Here is a 27314-nt window from a genome sequence, read left to right as displayed (position 1 = left end):
GATTAAGCATGCAGCGAAAGTTTGCTTCAGCAGGATGCCACGCCCACTCCAACGCCCACAATTGCCCATAAAGGCAAACCTCGTCTAGCTGCTTTATTTTTAAGTATTTTATACAAAAATTATTCAAATCAGACCATTCGTTAAAATGTTGTTATTATTATTTTTGAACGTTGGTGCACTAAGAGCAGTAAATTGGTATACCAACGACACCAAGTAATGCTTGTTACCCGCGGAGCCCTATTCCCTTTTGGGCGTATGAACGAAATCGCTGATATAAAAAATACAATATAATAATAGATTGGACAAAATACGAATAGTAAAGATACAAATAACAATACTAATTAGTTGCTAAATGGGATAATATTATTAATTTTAGTGGCAGTGGGTCTGCAGCTGAAACTAGGTGATATAGTCTATTATAACCATTAAAAAGTTCTGATAAAGGTTCAAGCATGACCTAACTGGAAATCAAGTATTTCGTGCTTGATTCAAGTATTTTCGGCGTCAAAGCTTCGCCAAGCATGGAAAATACAGAACCCGAAAACAAAATGCAACTTTTAAGCACGAATTTTCAAGACCCAAACTACTAGGTTTAAGAACCTTGCGGTCTACAGTCAAGTATAAATAATTTTTAAATCTAGTCATATTTGTACTAACAACAAGAACGATTTAATACTAAAGTAAGAAAGTTACAGGCATGATTTAGGGACGAAAAGTTTTCAAATCAATATACAATTATTGTAAATATAAATTGGTTTTTAGTTATACGCTGATTGTTCTTGATTTTAGCACGATGTTTTTCCGTGAGTGTAGTTGAAAATAGTTTCAATTGAATCTATTTTGCACCTTAAAGTGTGGGCGACAGAGTAAATCGGGACTCTCCACTTTACCATGAATAAGATTCAGAATGATCGTGGTACCTAGCATAGTTCTACGGTTGGCTAATGAGGCTTTACTGAAATCAATGTAAGCCTTCAGTCAGGCTTAAACATTTTTTGAAGCCATTTGTCACAAATGAAGTAGAATTGAAAAGGTCAGTTGCCGTTGACCTGTGTTCTACGTTCTGGTATGATAGTCGATCGAAACAAGTAGTACACCGATCAACTGGTGTTATTATTCTCTTTGATTTTTGATACTAAAACTTTTTAGAAGTTAATAGGTTCAGACAAATTACGATGAAAGTGAATAAATTGAATATTAGAGATGGTGAGATCTGTGAGGACAAATAAGTTTCAGTTACTCGTTACTTGTAGAGTAAAAGAGTATATTGTATGCGTTTAAAAGAATGTAACAGGTAGAAGGTAGCCCCTGCAAGGGTATAATAATGGAAAACGAATCGTTTTTCCATTACAGGTAGTATATAAGTTGGAACGAGCCGGATCGGACAACTACATCCTATAGCTCCCATTGGAATGATACAAAAACTATTTTATTTTAAAATGTAAAAAAATATAATAATTTCGCTGTTTTAGGACATTTAAACTTTCACTGTTATGAATATATTTCTTTTAATATTTTAGAATTTGGAAAAAGAATTTTTAACAAATCGGACGACATATAGCTACCATAGGAACGATCGGATAAATAATGTCAAAATACGGTAAATAACATTGCATTATCTTTATATTTCTGTAATTATACCCGTTACTCGTAGAGTAAAAGGGTATACTAGATTCGTCGGAAAGTATGTAACAGGCAGAAGGAAGCGTTTCCGACCCCATAAAGTATATATATTCTTGATCAGGATCACTAGCCGAGTCGATCTAGCCATGTCCGTCTGTCCGTCTGTCCGTCTGACCGTCTGTCCGTCTGTCCGTCTGTCCGTCTGTCCGTCTGTCCGTCTGTCCGTCTGTCCGGATGAACGCTGAGATCTCGGAAACTATGGGAGCTAGGCTATTGAGATTTGGCGTGCAGATTCCTGAGCTTCCTACGCAGCGCAAGTTTGTTTCAGTAGACTGCCACGCCCACTCTAACGGGCACAAACCGCCCAAAACTGTGGCTCCTACAGTTTTGATGCTAGATAGAAAATTTTAACTGAAATGTATTGTTCTTATCAATACCTATCGATTGACCCAAAAAAAAGTTTGCCACGCCCACTTAAACGCCCACAAACCGCGAAAACCTGTGACGCCCACAATTTGCATGCTAGATAAAAAATTTTAACTGAAATGTGTTGGTGTCGTCAATACCTATCGATTGATCCAAACAAAAATTTGCCACGCCCACTCTAACGCCCATAACGCTTAAATCTGTCTACCGCCGGTAGGTGACGCATTTTAATCTCGCTTTGCTGCTTGCATATCTCCATTTCCCTTTGAGTAACGGGTATCTGATAGTCGAGGTACTCGACTATAGCGTTCTTCCTTGTTAGTTTTAAGTTCTTCAAAAATCTGAAAGCTCTGTACATACAATGCTCCCACGCGAACGATCTTTCTTGTTTAATTGTATCTTCTGTGTTTTCTTACACATTATCTGCTACTCCTGGGAAAACCCTCTTTATACCGTTACTCGTAGAGTAAAAGGGTATAATAGATTCGTCGGCAAGTATGTAACAGGCAGAAGGAAGCGGTTCCGACCCCACAAGGTATATATATTCTTGATCAGGATCACTAGCCGAGTCGATCTAGCCATGTCCGTCTGTCCGTCTGTCCGTCTGTCTGTCCGGATGAACGCTGAGATCTCGGAATCTTGGATCTTGGGATTTGGCGTGAAGATTCCTGAGCTTCTTACGCAGCGCAAGTTTGTTTCAGTAGAGTGCCACGCCCACTCTAACGCCCACAAACCGCCCAAAACTGTGGCTCCTACAGTTTTGATGCTAGAATAAAAATTTTAACTGAAATGTAATGTTCTCATCAATACCTATCGATTGACCCAAAAAAAGTTTGCCACGCCCACCCTAACGCCCATAAACCGCCCACAAACTTCAAAAAATCGTAAATATGAACGTGGATATCTCGGAAACTATTAAAGATAGAGAATTGGAATTTCAGATTTAGATTCCGTAGCCTTATACGCAGCACAAGTTTGTCACGCGAATATGCCACGCCCACTCTAACGCCCACAAACCGCGAAAACCTGTGACGCCCACAATTTTTATGCTAGATAAAAAATTTTAACTGAAATGTATTGGTCTCGTCAATACCTATCGATTGGTCCAAAAAAAAATTGCCACGCCCACTCTAACGCCCATAACGCTTAAATCTGTATACCGCCGGTAGGTGGCGCATTTTAGTCTCGCTTTGCTACTTGCATATCTCTATTTAGCTGAGTAACGGGTATCTGATAGTCGAGGTACTCGACTATAGCGTTCTTCCTTGTTTTTGATCATATTTTGTTCTACCCCGGTATATAGGAAGCGTTTTCGACCTCATAAAGTTCAGTACCCATAACGCTAGAGTCTAAAAGTGTAAATAGGATTTTGCTTTGATTATCAATTTTCAGCTACATACCAAACATTGCTTAAATTGAACCACCTATAAAAAAGTTTTCAAGCAAAAACACCTCCTTTAGAGGTAAAAACAACTAACAAAAAGCGCCACCCATCGTTCATTCACATCGGCTGCTCACGAGATTTCACTAACGCCACATAATGTGAAACCCTTTTAAATGAATAATCTGATTTGAATCAACTTTAATAAAAAATGTTGGCGCTAGACGTTATTATGTTAAATACATCAAAATAAATAAATTGTTTGTTGACGCTTGGTATAGTTTTGGAGATCTCAGCGTTCATACGGGCAGACGAACAGACGGACGGATGGACAAACGGATCAAGAATATATGTACTTTATGGGGTCGGAAACGCTTCCTTTTACCTGTTACAGACTTTCCGACGAATCTAGAATACCCTCTTACTCTAAGAGTAACGGGTATAGCTAGGCACGATCGAACCTTCAACATACAAAAGTTCTAGGATCAACTTTTGTGTCGAAAATGTATTATACGATCTAACACAATATGCCTGTGTAGGCAAGAAACTGTACGATACCCGACCCGAACACGTACTTTCAGTAGGAACACAACTAGGCTAATAGACTGGATATATATGAAATAAAAGAGATATATCTAAATTACAAAAATTATATATTTACATACGACTTACAATTTTTTTTTGAGCCTTTTTGCTTTATATACCAGTTACTCGTAGAGTAAAAGGGTACATATTAGATTCGTCGGAAAGTATGTTACAGGTAGAAGGAAGCGTTTATAAAGTATATATATTCTTGATCAGGATCACTAACCGTAGTGACAATTTTTTCTTTCGTTGGATACCTCGATTATTTAAATATTTCCCACCGCTACTTAAAGTTCAAGTTAAAAGTACGCTCTGTATACTTTTAGCTGTAAGCCAGTATATGTACATAAGACGGAGACATTATTTTACTTCCGACCGCCTCCTGTTTTTTCCGCGAGAACAAAGTCTTAAGAAACTTTAACCAATACCGAACCAGGGGTTGGGTTTAGGTTTTCTTCCCAAAAGTGGCATCGCCTCCATCCTACTGCTCCAACTATGCGATTCCCAGACTATTCTCCTTCTTTTTCTTCTGAGTAAGCATGGCCGGAAGTTTCGAGCTGCGCTGCTTAGCATAATGAGGGTGTTTTTGTATGTATAAGCACTGGCACACACTCAGAATTTTATGTGGAGACCTATGTAAGTACATGGCTTGAGGAACCTTAGGTGTACATGGCCGGATTTAGTATACATTTTACTTATTTGTATATACAAACACACATGTGCGTTGAGTGCTCCCAAACGTGTGCCAAACTTTCTTCGACCCTAAATTTAGCGGCTAAGTTGCGTCGACGACAAAGGTCCTTTTCAGCAATGTATTTGCGGCTCTGCGTAATCAGTTGTCTATGTATGCGTCAAAATTCTTAAAATCTTTCCGCCATTACAATTTTAATTTTACGATTTCGGGCTAATGCTTGGAAGGAAAACTCACCCCTATCCCAGAACCCGCCCCACCCTACCAAGCCGTTCCTTCCTTCAACGGCGTGCGCGACAAGCAGCGAGACCACGCCCCTTGAACAGCCAGCGAGAATTTTCGTTGGCGCTGAGAAAAATTGCTCTCAGCCTTAACAGTACATAGTGTGGATACGCCTTTTCTTAAAAACAGAAAGGTATGGATATATTTAAAGGTGGTTTTTATACCCGTTACTCGTAGAGTAAAAGGGTATACTAGATTCGTCGGAAAGTATGTAACAGGCAGAAGGAAGCGTTTCCGACCCCACAAAGTATATATATTCTTGATCAGGATCACTAGCCGAGTCGATCTAGCCATGTCCGTCTGTCCGTCTGTCCGTCTGTCCGTCTGTCTGTCCGTCCGGATGAACGCTGAGATCTCGGAAACTATGGGAGCTAGGCTATTGAGATTTGGCGTGCAGATTCCTGAGCTTCTTACGCAGCGCAAGTTTGTTTCGGCACAGTGCCACGCCCACTCTAACGCCCACAAACCGCCCAAAACTGTGGCTCCTACAGTTTTGATGCTAGAATAAAAATTTTAACTGAAATGTATTGTTCTCATCAATACCTATCGATTGACCCAAAAAAAAGTTTGCCACGCCCACTTTAACGCCCACAAACCGCGAAAACTTGTGACGCCCACAATTTTCATGCTAGATACAAAATTTTAACTGAAATGTATTGGTCTCGTCGATACCTATCGATTGATCCAAAAAAAAATTTCCACGCCCACTCTAACGCCCATAACGCTTAAATCTGTATACCGCCGGAAGGTGGCGCATTTTAATCTCGCTTTGCTGCTTGCATATCTCCATATAGCTGAGTAACGGGTATCTGATAGTCGAGGTACTCGACTATAGCGTTCTTCCTTGTTATGTTTATGAATCTTGGGTATGGTATAGGGTTTCCTTCTTGAAGTTGTTGGGTAATATTATTTAATATTCATCCCCGGGAAAATTTCGAAGGGGTCTTAACCGCTAGCAGTCTGTAAAACCCTCAGTTTAGAACCCAATCGATAGCTTTAAATCAGTAGTTGTGTGCGTATTCCAAAGACGCTCGCCGAAGTCACAGCCCCACGAGCGTTTACAGTGTTGGTGTAAGCAGAGCGTCGGCAGAGAAACTCTCCGGACTCGCGAGTCAGGCCAGTGGGCAGTGTTTAATGAATTGTTCCACAATCGAAGTCATAAAATTTTATTTTAACAAGTCGGGAGAAATTTTTTATGATGAACTTAAAAACTGGGGCACCTCCGATTAATTTAATTATATTATAAATGAAAGACACAGGACACAATTTTATTTGGATAATTTAAACTTTTTAAATGCACTTGCAAATTGCACCCAAATAAATTTGTTACACTCTTGCAGAGAGTATAAAGATTTCAGTCAGAAGTTTGCAATGAGGTAAGGAGATCTTTTCGACCCCATAAAGCAGATATATACTTGATAAGCATCACTAGACGAGTCTATCTAGCCATGTCCGTCCGTCTGTCCGATTCTACGCGAACTTATCTCTAAGTTTTAAAGCTAACGGAATGAAACCGTCCCAAAAGTCATATTTCTATTGCAGGTTGTATATTAGTCGGGACGAGCCGGATCGAACAACTATATTCTATAGCTTCCATAGGAATAATTAAAAATAATAACTTTAACAAAATGTAATAAATATAGATTCGGTGTTTTTGGCACATATTTTACTCTCAGGAATATCATTCTTTTAATATTATAGAATTTTCAAAAAAAAAATACTAAAAACAAAATCGGTCGACTATATCATATAGCTGCTATAATAACGATCGGATAATTAATGGGAAAATAATTAAGCCTAGTCATTTTTGATCATATTTATACCCGTTACTCGTAGAGTAAAAGGGAGTACTAGATTCGTCGGAAAGTATGTAGCAGGCAGAAGGAAGCGTTTCCGACCCCATAAAGTATATATATTCTTGATCAGGATCACTAGCCGAGTCGATCTAGCCATGTCCGTCTGTCCGTTTGAACGCTGAGATTTCAGAAACTAAAAAAGCAAGTTTCAGCAGGGTGCCATGCCCACTCTAACGCCCAAAACTGTGGCTCCTACGGTTTTGATGCTAGAATAAAAATTTTAACTGAAATACCTATCGATTGACCCAAAAAAAGTTTGCCACGCCCACTATAACGCCCATAACGCTTAAATCTGTCTGCCGCCATCATAACCATATATTGAGATAGCGGGTAGGTGGTGCATTACAATCTTGCTTTGCTGCTTGCATATCTCCATCTCCCTTTAGCTGAGTAATTTAGCTGATAGTCGAGGTACTCGACTATAGCGCTCTTCCTTGTTTTTTTACTCCGTTATATCGAATTTTTTAATATTTCAGAATTAATAATAATGACTCGACTATCAGATACCTGTTACTCAGCTAAAGGCAGCAAGAGGCAGATGGAGATATACAAGCAGCAAAGCGAGGTTATAAAGCGCCACCTACCGGCGATTTCAATAAAGGGTAATGTGGGCGGCAGAAAGATTTAAGGAATATAGGCGTTTGTGGGCGTGGTATATTCTCGTAAGAAACGTGCGCTGCGTACGAAGCTAAGGAATCTAAATCTGAATACCCAACTCTCTAGCTATTATAGTTTCCAAAATAAGTAATGGCGATCGTACCTTAAACATGCAAAAGAGATACCAACTTTTGTGACGAAAATGGAATTTACCATATTATTTATCTGATTCTTCACGTTGCAATCCAATATACCTTTGGCAAGAAGCTGTACGATTTTGATAAAGAAAGCTGAATGAGAAAAGAAGACAATTTAAAATATAAACTTTTTTTGGATTTTCCGCTTATTCCTACTACTTTTGGAGAAAAGTTTTCTATCCCGAGCAGCTTAATGCAATAATTTGGAGCTCAGGACTCAGGATCCCATAACGGGATATACTGTCACAAGCAAACAAAAAAAATTTTAATTTTGAAAAGCGCCCCAAAACCTTGCTTTTGAAATAACTTTTGAATGGAGCATCAGATTTTAACAAATGAGTCATTCAACGCGGATTTTCATCGAAAATGCAACAATACTGCCACATTGTTTCGCATTGGCCCTAACACCTTTAAATTTCAAATTTTTACTTTTACACCTTCCCCACTCTTTCTCCCAAAACATTTTGGGATATCTTTCGTAAGGATGGGACCATCACAACAGATTTTCATTTCTTCGTGTATATATAGTAGTCGCCTTCGCCCACTCTCCTTGAGCGCTTCGTCACTACGCCTACTGCCATCCACAGTGATGTGCCGCCCTACACGCCTGATGTGCCCCAACTTAACTTCAAAAAATATAAACTTGTTTTCTGATTATCTAAAATTGTTAGGGCAATAATAACACGTGTTTTTGACTTTACTTAATTTAAGCTTAATAAAGATATTGATTTGTAGTTGAATTGAACATAAAAGCATCTATGCTGCAAAATGATAGTCAACTGACTTAGGGTAAAATTAGACTAGGCTTACATATAACTCTTTCTTTAAAGTTTGTTCACCAAAATCCATACATGAAGCAAAAATACACATTTGGGCAACGTAAGAGAAAGTTAACAGTCGCAACTTACAAGCCCTACCAGCCTGCAAGTCATTAGCTTAAGTCAATATTTAACGAACGCCCTGTGAATAAAGTAAAGTCTTTTTTAACCATATTTCTGTCCCACTTATTGGCCGCTGTTTTGCTATATTCTATGGAAACTAATCCCAGGGGAAACGTTGTGATGCGAGTACACCCACTATTTCTTATATCCGGGCTGCATTAAACTGACTGACTGGAATCCACTCAGCAGGGTCTCATTCTAAAGTGTTCTTCCCAATCTGCTGAAATGGCTCTCCGACTGCAATAAGAGATGACATGTGCTCTTTGGAACTGACCACTGACCAAATGCGCCAGAAAGCCATGCGCATGCTTCAACAAAAGGGTCTCGTTGGCTTGACCAAAGCTCGGCTGCTCGGACCCCATCCGTCAGTTTATTGCCATTTCACGGGACACCTAATAACTCTTTCAACGGCGAAAGAATCTCCTGCGGCTGGACAGCCTTGTCCTTGAACCTTGGAAAAATAGTGCGTGTACATGTAGCCAATATTCAACAGTACTTGCACCTGTGTGTTCTGTTGAAAAAATGATTGAGACACATCGCATGTGTTGGTCCCGGAAGTGCAGGGCTAGCGCTCTGCATATCCTACTAAAATATAGCATATATCTTAGCCTTTGTGATAGGTGTGAAGGTAACGGGGCCTGGCTGATCCCAAGAGGCCTTTCATAATACTTCCCCATTCGCAGACAACAGTTTTCTTGGTTGAATAAAGCAAATTATATTGACTGCAATTTCGGTACCATTTACTTATCTGTGGCATTTTGTACAGTTTTAACGGCGGAAATAACCACAAGTATACCAGATTCGCCGGAAAGTATGTAACAGGTAGAAAAAAGCATTTCCGCTTATATATATTCTTGATCAGGATCACCAGCCGAGTCGATCTAGCCATGTCGGTCCGAATAAAGGCTGAGATCTCGGAAACTACGAAAGCTGGAAATTTGGGATTGGCATGTAGATTCTGGAGCTTCTTGCGCGGCGCAGGTTTATTTTAGCAGGGTGTTCTGCCAAATCTAACGCCCATAAATTTCACAAAAGCAAATTAAAGTTATTCGACTTTAATAAAATTGAATATTTTTGGAATAGGTTTAGCTGCGTCTATTTGCGATTTTGGGTGCTAGAGGCAAACAAGGTTTAAAGACAATGCCCCAGAAATGAGATGGTGGCCATCCTTGGTAAAGTCAAGAGTTATCCACGGAAATCCGTTACTATGTTATTAATTCTTAAAATTATACATTTTTTTTTAATTCTCAAATGTTTTGTGCGACTTTTGATTTAAAAATCAAAAAACAAAAAGGAACACAACAGTCGCACACAGTAAAATTACTATTGCCGAGTGACCAGTCCAGATATTTCTGTTTATATATAGTTTCAAGCTAAGTGTAGCGCTCCGTGCACCAAGACTCCCTAGTCAAACTGCAAAAATTATGAGTTTACTTAAACCCCATATTCTGTAAGGACTTTAGCAAACTTCAGCTGGAAGTAAAGCGCAGGCCACACCTCTAAAAGTACTTTACGTAGATTTTATTCATAAAGTACAGTGACATAGGGGCCACTGTTCGTCGGTTGGAACCTTTTGATCGACCAGTTTTGGAGCTAATAACACTTTTAACACGTTCTTTAGCATTCTTTTAATTTTGTTCTTACTAGAGAAGGCTTTTGCTATTCATGTTGTCCGAACAACTTCCGTGAGAACTGAGTCGGATTCGGAAAGGGTGGAAATGGTCAGGCGTCTTCACTACTGACAGCGGTCAGTATTTTTTGGGTTTAATTGTCTTTTTGTACCCAAGAAAAGGAAAACTATGAGAACATTTTCTGGACTAACTGGTTTAGGCTAAGTTATCTTTTCAGAAATGGAAATGTATCCTAAAACTTGCTTTTTTGCCCTTTATATCAGAAATGCGCATTAATCAAGTCATCCGTATTCAAATAGACAAGATGTATTCTTGAGGAGCTAGGGGGCTTGGTAAACCTGAAAGTAAGAAAAGCACCCCTAAAAGTCACTGTCTGACAACAACAGGCGTTTGATGGTAAAACGCGAAATTTTCGCTGAAGCCGCATATAAAAATGTATGGGTGGGGAAGGAAAAGGTTTCCTTTTCTCAGTCTGAGCAAAATACATATGAAAACGCATCCAAGCCAATGGGAAACAAGCCTGGTCCTACACATCGTCTTAGCGTTTGCTTGCTATTGGTGAACACTATTTTCCGCGTTATTCTTGGCGTAACTCCCCGTTCAAGAAATGTTGTATATTTAGTTCACTTTCATTACTATGTATTTAATACGAACGAAAATTCTCTGGTAACAAGAAAGACAGTAGAAAACTTATTTGATGATATGATCAAATTTCTTAAGTCCACGTAAAAGGCTCATAAAAACCTTTTTTTTCATTGCCTACGAATTCCTCGGAGTAGCTAAGAATACCGTATTTTTTATGATATGAGCTTTACAGCATTTAAAAAAAGGGGGGGGGGTCGTAAACAGCCTATAGCAGACAAGAGAGAACGCTGTAGTCGATGCTAACGGGAGTGGAGATAGAGATAGACAAGTAGTATGTGCTTCTAAGTTTTTAATGAATGGCATGTAGATCGACTTTATAATAAAAACAAGATATTCAACTATTTCCCCATTAATAATCCCAACGTTCCTATGGCATCTATATTTAATTCGAAATTCTTAAATGTTAAAAAAATTATATTTCTAAGAGTAACAGATACTATGTACGGAACACCGAAACTATAATTAAAACAAGGAAGAACGCTAGAGTCGAGTACCTCGACTATAAGATACCCGTTACTCAGCTATATGGAGATATGCAAGCAGCAAAGCGAGATTAAAATGCGCCACCTACCGGCGGTATACAGATTTAAGCGTTATGGGCGTTAGAGTGGGCGTGGCAAATTTTTAGATCAATCGATAGGTATTGACGAGACCAAAACATTTCAGCTAAAATTTTTTATCTATCATGAAAATCGTGGGCGTCACAGGTTTGGGCGGTTTGTGGGCGTTAAAGTGGGCGTGGCAAACTTTTTTTTAGGTCAATCTATAGGTATTGATGAGAACAATACATTTCAGTTAAAATTTGTATTCTAGCATCAAAACTGTAGGAGCCACAGTTTTGGGCGGTTTGTGGGCGTTAGAGTAAGAAGCTCAGGAATTTGCACGCAAAATCTCAATAGCCTAGCTCTTATAGTTTCCGAGATCTCAGCGTTCATCCGGACAGACAGACGGACATGGCTAGATCGACTCGGCTAGTGATTCTGATCAAGGGTATATATACTTTATGGGGTCAGAAACGCTTTCTTCTGCCTGTTACATACTTTCCGGCGAATCTAGTAAACCGGCTTAAACTGTGGCTTCTATAATTTGAATGACTGAATAACAATTTTAATGAAATTTATTATTCTTATGCCACGCCCACTTTAGCGCCCACAAACTTCAAAAATCGTATGTATGAACGCTGATATCTCGGAAACGATCAAAGATAGAGAATTGGGATTTCAGATTTAGATGACACGCCTATTCTAACGCCCACAAGTCGCCCAAACCTGTGGCGCCCACAATTTTCATGCTAGAAAAAGTTTTAACTGAAATGTAGTAGTCTCGTCAGTTTGCCACGCCTATTATAACGCCCATAACGCATTAATTTGTCTGCCGCCCACATAACCATATATTGAGATCGCGGGTAGGTGGCGCATTACAATCTCGCTTTGCTGCTTGCATATCTCCACCTCCCTTTGGTCCCATTAGCTGAGTAACGGGTATCTGATAGTCAAGGTACTCGACTTTAGCGTTCTTCCTTGTTTTTGGAATTACTCATCACCGGATTTTAACAAATGAGGTAATCTCAGTAAGATTAAAACTAGGTTAATAGCAGTGGGCATTTGTCCCCGCCGGCCCCAACAGCTCCAGTTTTCCAAAGTTTCACTTTTACACAGCTTCACTTTTTACCGCTTTTTCTCCCAGACCTATTGAGATTTCAAAAGTCTTCGTATGCAATCTTCCTAGTTTTGGCAATACCTTTCGATTGGTGCATTATTCGATACGATCAGACCATCAAAGCAGATTTTTAATTCTGCCGCTATATACTAGTCGCCTCCGCACACTCTCCTGGTGCGCTTCGTCACTACGTGGACTGCCGTCCACAGTGATAGGGAAGTTTTTTCTTATTTCAGAATTACGAAAAATAATGGATAAGAATCGGACTACGATATCATATAGTTGCCATAAATTAATGATAGGCAAGAGAGTCGATGCCGTCGACTACCAAATATCCGTCACTCTGCGGGGGAGTATAGCTATTTCCAAATAGTATGTGCCAAAAAACAGACGCAAAATTTTACTTTGGATATTTTGATTATGGCTGTGTTTCATTTTTAATGGACTAATATTTCTTGTCCACCAATAAAGAAGTATACAGGTAATAAATCGATTTATTTGTTTAACGTGCACTCAAAGCATTAGTTTTACCAGTTTTTCATTCGAAACTGGCTTATAGTTTTGTTTGTCATTCTATACAAAAGTAAGGAACGGATAAAGGTATGAATAGGCTAAAAATTACATACTCAGACTAATAATTCTAAAAATCAGATTCATTCATTTTCCTCTCATATGTTTCTACACAAGTACAGTCGAGTCGCAAAAGCTATTAAATGTACTCCTCGTCCGCCGTTTTACGTAATTTCTCGCGTCTTAAGAATATTTACAAACATTCTTGCCTTACCCTTGGAAGCACATATATAAATGTATGCACATAACCACAAGTCGCGAGATTTTCCTAATTATTGTAGCCTAGTACATATTTAATTGGGCACGTACATACACATCTATGTTATTTCACCCCTATGTATACACACTCGCAGAAGCGGAACAACACCTAACCAAAAGGAAAACCATTAGATTGCTCAGCGACGTAGGCGGCAGCGCTATTTGATTGGTCGGCAGAGTTCGCGTTGCCTCCACACTTGAGTCGTCATTCTGCTCAGACTTTCAGAGGCGCAAGACGCGAAAGCAAAAGAAATTTATGAGCTGGGACCGCGTCTGCGAAGAAACGGTGGATCAACTCAGACATTCCAGCGGTCCTGTACATACTGTATGCACACATAGCCCTACATATGTACGTACACGCTGTGTTCCATTGCTTGATTTATCCGCAACTTCTATCTAGAAGAGTAGGTGCTTTTTATGGGCTTAGATAACTGTATTTTTCGATCCATCAGCGGATGTACCATACTTAAAACCAAAGAAACAGTCCTTCGGGCTGTATATATAATCAATCAAAAACACCTCCTAACGAGGTAAGGAAACGTGACGATCGCACCTTCAACATACAAAAGTTCTTGTGCCGAAAAATGCTTTCACATTCCACTAAATAAATCGACACAACCCCTACACCGTTAAGAGGTGTTTTTGTTTGATATCAGATTTTCTCGTTTTAAACATCAATTATAAGGCCTAGTATTCAACCTAACAAAATTCGTTTTTTTGATACACATTTTTTGTTTTGGACGACTTTTTGTTAGGTTGAATACTAGACCTAGACTAGACCACTTTTGCTGTAATACTCATACTAAAATCCCCAAGACCCTAACACCAAAAAAGGACAAGCAAAGAGACAAACTATTTCATTATACCCTTGCAAGCTTAACATATAACCTCCTAAGCTTGGAAATAACATTTTTTAGTTAGTTTTGAATTTCGAATTAAATTTTATCAAAATCGGACGACTATATAATATAGCTGTCATAGGACCGATCGGAAAATTGGTCGGAAAATAATGTGAAACAAATTAAGCTTCGGTGTTTTTTGACATATTATTTTATACTATTGGGAATATCATTTTTTGTATATTTAAATTTAATAATTATAACTGCAAGGGTATACAAACTTCGGCTTCCCGAAGTTAACTTCCTTTCTTGTTTTGGAATGGGATCAAATTTTTTTGGAATAACTTTTGAACGGAGCATCGGATTTTAACAAAAAGGTTCCACTTGATCCTTTTCTATAAATTTCCAGCGGCCCTAACAGCTAGATTTTTCTAACTTTTCACATTTACAGTCACCTCTTTTTCTGCCAAAACCAACTAAAATTTCGAAAGTTAGTATGGTATTAGTTTTGGGATACCTTTCGATTGGTGTATCACTCGTTACGATCGGACCATAAAAGTAGAAGTTTTTTTTTCTGCGTGTATATATAGTAATCGAATTCGCACACTCTCCTGGCGCCCTTCGTCACTTTATAATATGTATAATACACTTGGCCCTCGCTTAGCACGGACTCTTTTAGCACAAACTCGGTCTTACATTGTTACAAATTTGCTCCCATCCCCCTTTAAACACGCTAAAATCCTCGTTCTTACACGATTGCAATCGAAAACAAGGAAGAACGCTATAGTCGAGTACCTCGACTATCAGATACCCGTTACTCAGCTAATGGGACCAAAGGGAAATGGAGATATGCAAGCAGCAAAAGGAGATTAATATGCGCCACCTAGCGGCGGTAGACAGATTTAAGCGTTATGGGCGTTAGAGTGGGCGTGGCAAATTTATTTTTGGATCAATCGATAGGTATTGACGACACCAATACATTTCAGTTAAAATTTTTTATCTAGCATGCAAATTGCGGGCGTCACAGGTTTTCGCGGCTTGTGGGCGTTTAAGTGGGCGTGGCACTTTGCTGAAACAAACTTGCGCTGCGTAAGAAGCTCAGGAATCTGCACGCCAAATCTCAATAGCCTAGCTCTTATAGTTTCCGAGATCTCAGCGTTCATCCGGACAGACGGACATGGCTAGATCGACTCGGCTAGTGATCCTGATCAAGAATATATATACTTCATGGGGTTGGAAACGCTTCCTTCTGCCTGTTACATACTTTCCGACGAATCTAGTATACCCTTTTACTCTACGAGTAACGGGTATAATGACTGATTTTTTGATAAGGAGCCACCATAAAAAAACATGTTAAAACAAACTGGCTTAAACTATAAATGCCACCAAATGCATTTCAAATTTGATATGAATAGAAACACATGATCTCCTTACTTTTTAACATTTTTAAGCTTCTATAAAGGTTAACCTGTTAATTAATTTTTTGAAGAAACTTTTTTAATTTAATAACAACTTTTAATTTGAAAGTTTGAATGTTATGCATTTATTAAAGGCATAAACATAAAAACTTTTGGCTAGTTTTAAACAAATGTATGAAACTTTAATAAAAACAGACCAAGTTTGAACAATACAAATTTTTTTTGCTGCCAATTTTGAGTTTTAAGAACGAAACCCCTTATTCTGTACTGAATCCATGTTTCGCTTAACACGATTTCGCTTAACACGAGGATTTCTAGGAACGTAACCCCCGTGTTAAGCGAGGGCCAAGGGTATATTGCTTATGGAATAAATTCAGAACGTAAGAGCACAAAGCTTGCTGCGAATCTATTCTGTATCTACACAATATTTTTTTTAACACTTCAGAACGATTCCTTTTACATGTTACATGCTTTCCTTCAAATCCAGTATACGCTGAGTAACGGGTTTAACGGAAAAAAAATTAAGTTGTTCACCCTTAAAAAATATAAAAAAAATTAAAAATTTAGAATATACTTTTGGTTTTTCATTCAATTTCAAAAATATAAATGTCGAATTTGAAAGAAAAAATTTTATGGAATCGTTTGTCAGCTCTAATCCACGTTTATTTACCCTTTAGAATTTTGAAAAACTGAAAATTGAGACAAGGTGCAACTTTTTTGTTTTTCACCTAATTTCAAAAAGTTCAATTTTTCAAAACATTTTTCATCGAATCGTTTGTCTACGGTTAGTCAACCTTTGAAAGTTGGAAAAAATTAATTCTTTGGCACCTATGGGAACTTTAAGCTAATTAAATTTGTTACTAAACAAAAATGGCGTGATTTTCCTACCTGTTAAAACTAAATAATTTCGTTTGCACACCTCTTAAATCTAATTTAGCTTGTTAGCCTTTGAAATTTACATTATTTTAAAAAACGTGGCATGCTGGTCGAAAGGGTTATGCAAAACTAAAACAGGTAATTAAAACATAAAATGATTGAATGACGACCTTCATCAGATAGTTTTTAAAATATTTATAGAAATATTTAAATCTGAAACACTTGTCGTAACTAAAAATTGCTTTCCTCCTCGAATCTCATATTAGATATAAAAACGACCACCATAACGCAGAATTAGGAAATTTTCTTGTGAAAAGGGTATTGAACTCTTGTGTGCGGTATTTGAATTACATTACAGTAAGTTCCTCGTTTTGTTTCAATGTGAGCTAAAGCGAAGTGGCATTGTGAATTTTGTTGGCAGTCTTTGTTAGGACTGGCAAAATGTTCAGGCTTAATTTGTTATTTAAATAAAAAAATTAATAAAAATAAATAAGAATTGACTTAAACAGAATTTCGTGTCGTGTCACAAAAGTTGATCCATAAGTATGATCAGTGCTGTGACTACTCACAAGGTTTCACAAGGAACTGAAGTGAAGTGGTAATTTTTTGATCATTCCTATTGGAGCCATAGGATACAGTTGTCCGATCCAGCTAGTTCCGATTTATGTACTTCCTGCAATAGAAATAAGTTTCAGCCCGATAGCTTTAAAACTGAGAGACTAGTTTGCGTAGAAACGAACAGACGGACATGGCTTGATCGATTCGTCTAGTGATGCTGATCAAGAATATATACATATACTTTATGGGGCCGGAAACTTCTACTTGACTGCGTTGCACACTGCTGACTGAAATCATTATACCCTCGTCAAGAGTATAAAAAGTGACAAAATTTCTAAAGTTTTGACTTTTTTAAATTCTAAAGGGTGGACAAACGTAGATAAACAGTGGACAAACCATTCCATGAAACATTTTTGAAAAATTCGACTTTTTGATATTTTAAATTAGGTCTAAAGCAAAAAAGTGGAATATTCTCTAATGTTTTCAGTTTTTCAAATCCTAAAGGGTGGACAAACGTGGACTTAGAGTGGACAAACGATTCTATGAAAAGAAATTTGAAAAAATTCAACTTTTTAATTTTAAAAACATTTTAAAGTTCATATTTTTGAAACTGGACGTGGGCATAAAAAACTAAAACTACTTGCCAAGAACAAGACGGACCATTTACAAAGTAATAAGCAAGTAAGGGAATCGACGCTAGGTGGCGCACTGACGTGGAGTCCAATCCTGGGAACAGTTGCTTTATGCTTGCACTCTTCTTAGCTGAGTAAAGGGTGTCTGATATTCGAGGCCATCGACTATAGCGCTTTCTCTTGTTTCGATTTTTTAAAGACTAAAACTCTTTAACAGGCAAATATCTGGAATAAAGTAAAGTCCTTGATTTTTATGAATTAAGCCAACTCACGAACCGGGAAGGTGTGTGTCTTTGGTGAGCTCCTGGTTTCCAAGCCAGAAGAGATATTTTCCACCACGCGCCATCTAGTGGTAGTAATAGATAAATACTGCGTTGCGTCTACTTAACGCTTGAAGGCGCTTAATGTGACGTTAGCACAGAGCGGGAAAGAAATGAGAAGAGAACAAGAGAGCAAAATAAAAGTCCTCACTTTTCCCCTCAATATATTAAGTACAAGTAATTCAAAAACACTTTGCATCTCAAGGACTAGTTTATTATTTTAAATATTTATAGATTCGTCAGAACTTAAAAGTATTTTAATAACTCGCGGGAAAAATTTCTCTTTTACTCCGGAAATCCTCTCTTAAGCCTGTTTCCCCTTAACAGGGAAATTTTCCCCGATTCGGGCCTTCCACGATTTTTCCGTGGCAAGTCCTTAAAGAGATACATCTAGTTATACAAATTGTACCTTATTTAACCGAAGGTTTTTATACACATACATTATTAGTCGTTGTCTTTATTCTTAAAAATGGATTACAACTTATATTTGAAAACAGAAAAAAAAATCAACCTTTTTTAAAACGGCCTTCTTAATAAATGAAGATGTCTGCACAAAAAATTTCAAAATGATTCAATAAATATTTTCAAAGGCATGGCGCATGTACTATTTTTATCAGTCAGCTTAATAATTGAAAGCAATGATAATTTTTAATAATTTATATGATAGATGTTATGGCGCGCAGGATGCTAATAGTTTATAGGTCGGGCCGGATCGGACGATTAAGAATAATCAGAAAAAGATTGAAAATAATAGAAAACGGCAACGGATGCTATCTTCGACGAGTCAAAGCTTTAATTCTCTGGCAGAACACGCGAAGTAAAATAGTATATGTGAATAAGAAAACAATGAAAAAGTTAGAGAAAATCGTAACATTTAATGCGAAACATGTTAAATTGCTAGCTTCATATTTGTAATAATTTAAAGAGGTAAAATAAAAACTAAAAACAATTTTATTTTGGCAACGGGAGTTACTTTTCACTCTTTCCAAGGCATTGTTGTATAATAATTTGGACTTTGTAACACATTTTGTTTTCAAGATATCTGTACAAAACTGACATATTCGCTCGGGACAAAACCGTATGTGGTTTTGCTTTTTATAGAATGTTCACCAGTAATGTTACTGTGCAGTATATTTGGTTTTACTCCGAAGTTGTTTAATTGTGTTAAATTTGGTTTAAAGCTCTTTTTGCCCGGGACATGTAAATGTTTTTCTTTGCGCTTAGACACAAATTAATGTTTGCATTCCTTCTTAAAAGCGTTCTTCTAGGATAAGAATCCAACAGAAGAGAAGTCTAAAATATATCATCGAAATTGCATCAAACTGCTTTTTGAGTATATTGATAGGTTTTGAAAAAAAAATTAATTAAACCTATACAATTTTCTTTGCTAAGTTGGTGTTTCATCTACTTAGAAACTATGTTTTAAACATTTGTTGACTTTCTGGAAGAAATTACCTTAAATTGCCCATTAAACTTTAAATATTTTATGTTACTACATTAAAGTTTATTTTAAATATAATATTTCTAAATTTAACGCTAAACACAAAATAAAAACTATTAGACCTTTGCTATCATTTTGGATTCCGTTACTGTATGAACATACGACTTCTAAAATAGTCTTTTTCTTCAGGTGCAAGTGGATATTAAGTTATCATTAAATGATACTCGATATATTTATTGTTTCGAATTGATTCACGTATTTTTAAAACAATTATTGGTTCGCTCATCACAAAATTTCTGTGTTGAATACCAACTCTTTCAAAAGCCTAGACTGGACCCTGCAGGCTGGTCCTTTTTATTGTTCTTTATTTCGTAAAGACTGTTCTAATAGTACTTGAATTATAACTATATCAAGATTTTTAAAATAAATGAAATTTATTCATTTTACCAGGGATACACACAGTACAATTTCTGGAACCGTGTCTTTTTAACCTTAAGTATTTATTAATAAAACAAGGAAGAGCGCTATAGTCGAGTACCTCGACTATCAGATACCCGTTACTGAGGGACAAAAGGGAAATGGAGATATGCAAGCAGCAAAGCGAGATTGAAATGCGCCACCTACCCCTAATCTCAATATATGGTTATGTGGGCGGTAGGCAGATTTAAGCGTTATGGGCGTTAGAGTGGGCGTGGCAAACTTTTTTTTGGGTCAATCGATAGGTATTGACGAAACAACACACTTCAGTTAAAATTTTTTATCTAGCATGTAAATTGTGGACGCCACAGGATTGGGCGGCTTGTGAGCGTTAGAGTGGGCGTGGCATATTCGCGTAACAAACTTGATCTGCGCTCAAGGCTACGGTATCTAAATCTGAAGTCCCAACTCTCCATCTTTTATAGTTTCCGAGATATCCGCGAAGTTTGTGGGCGGTTTGTGGCCGTTAAAACAGGCGAGGCAAACTTTTTTTGGGTCAATCGATAGGTATTGATTAGAGCAATACATTTCACTTAAAATTTTTATTCTAGCATCAAAACTGTATGAGCCACTGTTTTGGGCGGCTTTTGCCCAGCGTAAAAAGCTCAGGAATCTGCATGCCAAATCTCAATAGCCTAGCTCTTATAGTTTCCGAGATCTCTGCGCTTATACGGACAGACCGACATGGCTGGATCGACTCGGCCAGTGATCCTGATCAAGAATATAGGGTCGGAAACTCTTCCTTCTACCTGAATCATTTTTTTCGACGAATCTACTATAACCTTTTTCAATAAGTAAAAAAAGTGAGGAAGAATATGCAACCAAGCCAGATCCTTCAATCTTTCTTGACCCACAGTGTTTCTTAGGTAAGTTTTTATCCTTAGAAGACTGTTTGAGGAATATTTGGCCAAAGTTTTGAAGATCGGACTTATACTTCTGAAAATAATCATTGAAAGCATAATCAGCTAGCTTAATAGTTTCAGCTAAATTAAAGGTCTTTAATGGCAGTTCTCGTTTTAGGGACCACACAACGAAAAAATACAGATAAAGACACAGAAATATTTTAAATTTTGAGGGCTACGACACTTTTTTAACTAAATCAATTTCTAGAAACGAAAAATCTTGTCTAGTGCATTAATTTATAAGTACTCATAAGTTTAATTTAAATTAAAATAAGTGTACATACAAAATGTACGACCTCGACTATCAGATACCCGCTACTCAGCTAAGGTGAGTGCGACAATATTGCACACCCCAAAACGGCGCCCCTTAGCGTCGATTCCTTTATTTGCTTATAACTTTTCAATGGATGGTCCGATTTGAACCATGAAGATATATATTAATAATCAAAGTACAATTGCATTCATACACTCGGGAAAACACCGTGCTAAAATCAAGTACAAACAGCCTTGAATTAAGAACGATTTCATGCTTACCATTTAAGAACGTTCGTGCTGAAAAAGTTCTCACATTGAGCAAATGTTGAATTTAAATATCTAATAATTCCCAACTGTTTATTCTGAAAGTGCTCGGTATATAAAGCGCATAAATTACACAGTGTTAGTGCCGGTGAGCGGCAAGTCGTAAGTAAACTTAAATTATTTATATTATTTAGATATATCTCGTTTATTCCAGTTTCCAATACTTATGTTTTTTACTAAGCATATAATTAAAAACCAATTTAAATGTACAATAAATGTATATTGATTTAAGGACGAAAAGTTGCCTGCAACGTTCTTTCTTTATTATTAAATCGTTCTTGTTGTTAGTACAAATATGACTAGATTTAAAAATTATTCATGCTTGATTGTACGCCGAAAGGTTCTGAAATTTAGTATTTTCGGTCTTGAAAATTGAATGCTTGAAAGCTGCATTTTGTTCTCGGGTTCTTTATTTTCCATGCTTGGCGAAGTCTTGACACCGAAAGTACTTGAATCAACCATGAAATACTGGATTTATTTTCTGAGTGCAGTTTTAAAAAATCTTCAAGAGTGTGCTTCCTTCTACCTATTACATACTTTCCGACGAATCAAATATTCCCTTTTACTATACCGAGTATCGGTTATACAAATCCGCTATGTGGGCCATTCCATGTCCGAACGTCGGATTTTCGTCAAACTTGTTGGAACTTCCGGCTCACAGAGCCAAAAAAAATTAATTTGTACGGTATACGTGTTGCAATTTTAATGATCATTTGGGTAGGCATGACGCGTTCAGATAACATACTTTCGGTGAATCAATAGCTACTTTTTCCCAGTAACGGGTATAAAAACAAAAAAGAGTTTTTTGCATTTGTTAAAAAGTATGTACAAGAAAGCTTTTCCGGCCCCATCAATAAAATATAATATACACTATAATCTTTTCCGTTAAATCTAAAAAATACTGCCACGTTTCGGCGTTGTAACCAAATCATCGAGTTTAAGAAAAAGGCAGAAAAGAATTTGGTTAAATAAGACGAAAAGCAACCACCATTCAAGAGTTGCGTGGTGGAAATGCTGTGCCCCAGGACCCATGCCTTCTCCCCCTCCCGCCATTTATCAGAGTCCTTTGTACCGAAAACCTCCTTCGAGACCAGCATTGGCTCTACCAAAGAAAATCGGTTTCCATCGCATTACAGCCCTACGTCCGCGCTGAGCTGTGCTTCCACGCCGTCATCATCAATATTTGAATTTAAAATTTCTTATTTTGCACAACACGCGCCATATTTATTTCTTTTCTTTTGATTTTTCTCGCCTCCGCTACCGGGGCTTTCTCTGCGTCCCATTTTCTATCGGTCCAGCAAGGCAAGCCGACCTACCCACCACCCACCACCCACCACCCACCACCGCGACTCATTTCCAAGGTCCATTTCCACCCCCACACCACCTTGGCCCACAATTTCGTTTTGTTTTATTACGCGAGCATTTTCTTTCATTAATAGCCGCGAGGCATTAAATTTTTAAATCATCAACTGGCGCAAGGAAAGCGCAGAGTGGAAAAGGGTTCTGGGGGCCGGGAAAGAGAATGGCAATGGAATGGCGATTCGATGGAGGCAGGAGCAGGAGAAGTCTTCACTAATGATGTCCTGGGTACAGTCGCGTATAATTTTATACAGTGGGGCCTGGGCGAAGCGACTCTCTTTCCCTCCTGCAAGGACGAGTAACTCGATAACAAGTAACAAGTGATTCTGTGTCACCCAAGCAATCACCTTGAGGTAGGCAACCCTTTGCGCCGTCTTACCGGCGGCGTCCTACTTGAAATCGCACGCTAGAAGGGACTTCGGACTTTTGTCAGTTCAACGCATCCACGGCGCTGACAAGTTAGGAGCGGCAAGGATCATTTGTGCTTTAGTCGGGACGATACAATCATATGCAAATTACCAGATCTTAAACTGGAAATCACCAACCCCCGAGTCCTGCACGCCAGTCACTCCCGAGAAACGGGCTCGCAGCTGCGCCCTGTCCCCTGAACCTATAGCCTGGGCCTAGTCCTGCTCCTGGACGGTGCGTTACCGGACACTTGATGGCCTGACCAAGGGGACGGATCGCATCGCGGAAACTGGTTTTCTCACGCTAAGCCAAATCAATCCGGCTCACCATAGGGTTGGGCAAGGCCGGGCCAGATGGCCATGCGAGTGGGGTTGGGTCAGTTGGTTCGAATTTGCATAAACGGCCGACCTTCGGCAGTCGGAATCAGGACCGCTGCAAACTGGTCAGACTGGTTCTGCTTTGTCCTTAGCCAGCATATGCAACAATTCGAGCCCCTCCCGGGTGTCCTGCGCTGCGCTGCTCCTGTCCACTAGTCCTTAGCCCGGTTTTCCGCAGCGCAACTCACCACACGTCCTCTCTCACATGTGAGTATGGAACGTATGGGCTCGCGAGTCTCACTTGTCTCACTTCGAGTTCTGCTTCGAGCCGCCGCAGTTGATTTTAAGAAGCCAGCGCACACACGTGTGCGGAGGCCGTACGTAAACTTGTGTTCTTCGACTCACAGCATCGCAAGTCGCGGGTTTTCCAAGCTGTAGGATGTGGTAACTGGTATACCTCTACTCGCAGATTGCAGTACTCGGGAGAAACTGCATAGCAGGGAGAATTTTGCGACCCTCGGAATACTTATTAAGTTGACCCCTACCAACTCACTAATCAGCATCAATATATCCAAAATTGTTTCGGTTGCCAATAGAGCATACTGTTAGGGAGAGTCGATGAAGGACTGAAGAATTCCAAGAAATAGGCCTTTGTTTGGCAGCCTTTTTTAAGTTTTTTTATTTATGTATAATGTAATCTTTATTTTGTAGGGCTTACCTAATCGCCCAAAACAAATTCATTGTTTACTATAAAAAATGTCACTTAACTATGTTTTATTTGTTAGATAACTATCAAAATAGCTATTTAACCACAATCCATGGGTTGGGTTCAATCTACCCACTTTTATAGTATTACGTAAGAGTAACTATTTGATGGGTAAAATAAACAATTCGATGGTTGGTAACCGCTATACTATTATATTGATTAATTTTACCAAATGGTTTTTGGAGTGTAGGAATCCAAAAGCTTACAGTTCCAATTTCCGAAAAATTTGGCTTTACTTTGATTTTCCGCCAATTTTGGGAGTGGTAGTAAATCTCGAGCAGTTTAATACAATAATCCAGTGTCCAGGACCCTATAAGCTAATTTCTATGGCAAAAAGGTGCTTTGTATCAAAAGTTATAAAGTTTCGAACTTGAAAAGAAATTAAACGAGCTGTTTTAAAAAAATATCCATAAAGTGGCAAGAAAAACTTGTAACTATAATGTACACTTAGCACGTATCTGTAGCATCAGTCGTTTAGAAACTTTAAAATTTCCCGCCAAACTAGGGGGTTTTTCAAAAATGCAATAATCTGGAAATCGCGACCCCAAACTATAACGGGATGCACCCCTGTCACAAACAAAGGGACAATCATTTTAATTTTGAAAAGAGCATTTTATTTAAGGAATAACTTTTAAACGGATTTTTACAAAAGTTCGAATTACACTCGAAGCGTACTTTCAGTCAAATTGCAACGAGGCTTGATCCTGGGGGATCTTTACAGGGATCCACAGTGTAAGGTATAATTCTTTAGCTTTTTGTAGCGTTTAGACTTTGCTGACCTGTGTAATTGGACACCTTCAGTATATGTTATGGCTCTAGGGCAAAACGTGATTACAACTAGTAGCATATCTATAAGCTTGGACTCCAAATAAGTGTTATGTTTAAAAAATTAAAACGCAAAACAGCGTCCAACAAAAAATTCAAAAAATTACATTGAATTATTTTTATTTTTGCTTATGGCAAAACGTGATAAATTAAACACATTTATGATCTACGAGTCAATACCAATGACGGCGAATGGACCGCGTTGGACCGTTAGCTAAATTTGGTTTTATGTTAATCGAAAGCACGAATTCTTAAGAGCAAGATGAATTATCGGCACTCAATTTTTATTTACAAATTTGGAAATGAATAGTGGAGAATAAGACTAATTTTCAGTTTGTATAAAAAAAAACACATAATATTATAATAAAAATTGCAGAAAAGACTTATTTTCAAGGTTTTCGGGTTGAAACTTTTATTTTATTTTATTTTTCCGAGCTTTTTGTTGTTCTTTTATTTTGGTTTATTAAGAATAATTACCTTTAAAAGGTTCGCTATGAAATGAACCCTATAAATGCTAAAAAACATTGTTTTTAATGCAAATTTAAAGAATACAAATTGGCCCATGAGCTTTTTTGGAAGAGTCACACAACAATTTCCCCAAGAAAAGGGTTTTGAGACTAGTGATTTCAAGGCCGGCGGTTGTTGCTGCAGCCTAAGCTTTAGAAAATCATTTTTTCACCTTGAGATATACAAAATGACATATTTTAACCAAAAAAGTTTTAATATCGAATTTTAAGGTCTTTTAAACCCTTTCTATAAACAGTGTTTTTTTGCTAATTTTTTAGAGATGTAAAAACCGTCCGCATTGTGGGCGTATCCAATATTACTAAATCCAATATTACTAAAAATTTAACCTTTAAAAAACAGAAAAAAGGTATTGTGCTGTAGCGCAAAGAAGAATTGGTGTTTTTTTTGTGGCAGCCTTATGTACGTTTTTTGCTGCAATACATTTTTCAGGTAGTCATTAAAAAACCAGTATCTTACGTGCTATATTATGATTTTATACAAATTATTAACAAAAATCCCCCCGTTCTCATAACCCACTGTTGGGTTATCCTCACCACCACATAAACAATACACGATTTTAAGATAGGCCTTGCCAAGTGCCTCTTCCCCAAAATGAATGTATTTATTTTTTTCTCTACACCATTTTGTTTGGTCCGCAGAAATAGGAGTGTCCCATTTGCTGATTTTCTTCTTTTCATTATTTTTGTTTTTGTAATTCCAAAACTTCCGCAAAATGAGGGTGGATTTGTATTGTGGATGGCTCGGACGAATGCTCGGCCAACCATTTTGTTTTCGCTCACTTCCAGAGTACTCACCCCCATCAGCACCAACATAATCAGATGCGGCATCTTAAAAACGCGGCAATCGTTATTTTTCTGTACGAACTTTACGATTATGTAACTCATATATTTTGAACAAAACTATCTTAGTTGCCTTTAAACAAAATAATTTCTTCTCTACATGTGTGTGAGCTTATACGACAATCATAGGTAATGTTTTTCATAACACCGTATGACCGAACCATTAGTTAAGCAAGGTCTCAAAATTATACCTATTAACATTTGCACACACTGTTAAGAACATTTATTTATTCTCTTCGTTGCAGTTTAAAACAAGAAGTGCCTCGACTATCGAATACCCCGTACTCAGCTGAAGGGAGCGCAAGGCATATACATTTAAGCAATCGGCAAAGCAACTTTGTTCGGAATTGCAGAACGCCACATAGCGGCGATTACATTGTTTGGTCTAAATGGACGGTCCGATATAAATAGTTTGTAGGTAGATAAATTGACATCCCAAACAAATCCTATTTACCAAATTTACCTTTGATCTGCGCATGCTATCTTCACTTTCAAAAGACCTTTAAATCTAACAAACTTGCCCTGAATCATTTACTAAGGATTCAAAGTAGGAGTCGCAACCCTCTAGGTCTTATAGTTTCAGAGATCACATCGACTCGGCTAGTGATTCTCGACCAGGAGAATATAAATACTACCATTTTACTCTACTCTAGGTCCAGTAAAATAGATTGGCTCAAGTATAAGATACCCGTTATTTAACTAAAAGAAGCCCAAAGGAGATGCAGATATGCATGCAAGCAGCAAAGCCACTGATTCCGATATTGCACACTCGACTCGCTCCACCTATCAGGGCGCCATACAGAATTTATATATAAGAAATGTTCTTTTACGATTTCCATTGTGACTAAAGAAAACAAATAAATGAAAAAAGCGTTACTGCTATTTTAA

At 37.9% G+C, this 27314-nt stretch overlaps 2 long non-coding RNA genes across 6 annotated transcripts in view; one reads left to right on the top strand and one right to left on the bottom strand.

Annotated features, from left to right (window-relative positions):
• The window catches only part of LOC139353319 (uncharacterized), a 35132-nt gene that overhangs the window by 7653 nt on the left and 165 nt on the right, over positions 1 to 27314 (bottom strand). The window lies entirely within an intron of this gene.
• LOC108020432 (uncharacterized) lies at positions 1432 to 27314 on the top strand. Of its 5 annotated transcripts, none has more exons than XR_010654688.2 (2): positions 1432 to 1600; positions 26672 to 27314. It is a non-coding gene; the product is annotated as an uncharacterized lncRNA (long non-coding RNA). The 5 variants fall into 5 exon arrangements; XR_005016107.3 differs by lacking the exon at positions 1432 to 1600 and adding an exon at positions 23488 to 23845; XR_005016106.3 differs by lacking the exon at positions 1432 to 1600 and adding an exon at positions 23488 to 23912.

The sequence above is a fragment of the Drosophila suzukii genome, chromosome 4, assembly GCF_043229965.1.
Source record: "Drosophila suzukii chromosome 4, CBGP_Dsuzu_IsoJpt1.0, whole genome shotgun sequence".
Taxonomy (NCBI): Eukaryota; Metazoa; Arthropoda; class Insecta; order Diptera; family Drosophilidae; genus Drosophila; species Drosophila suzukii.
Note: the sequence above shows the minus strand (reverse complement) of the source record. Positions and strands in the feature narration are given on the sequence as shown.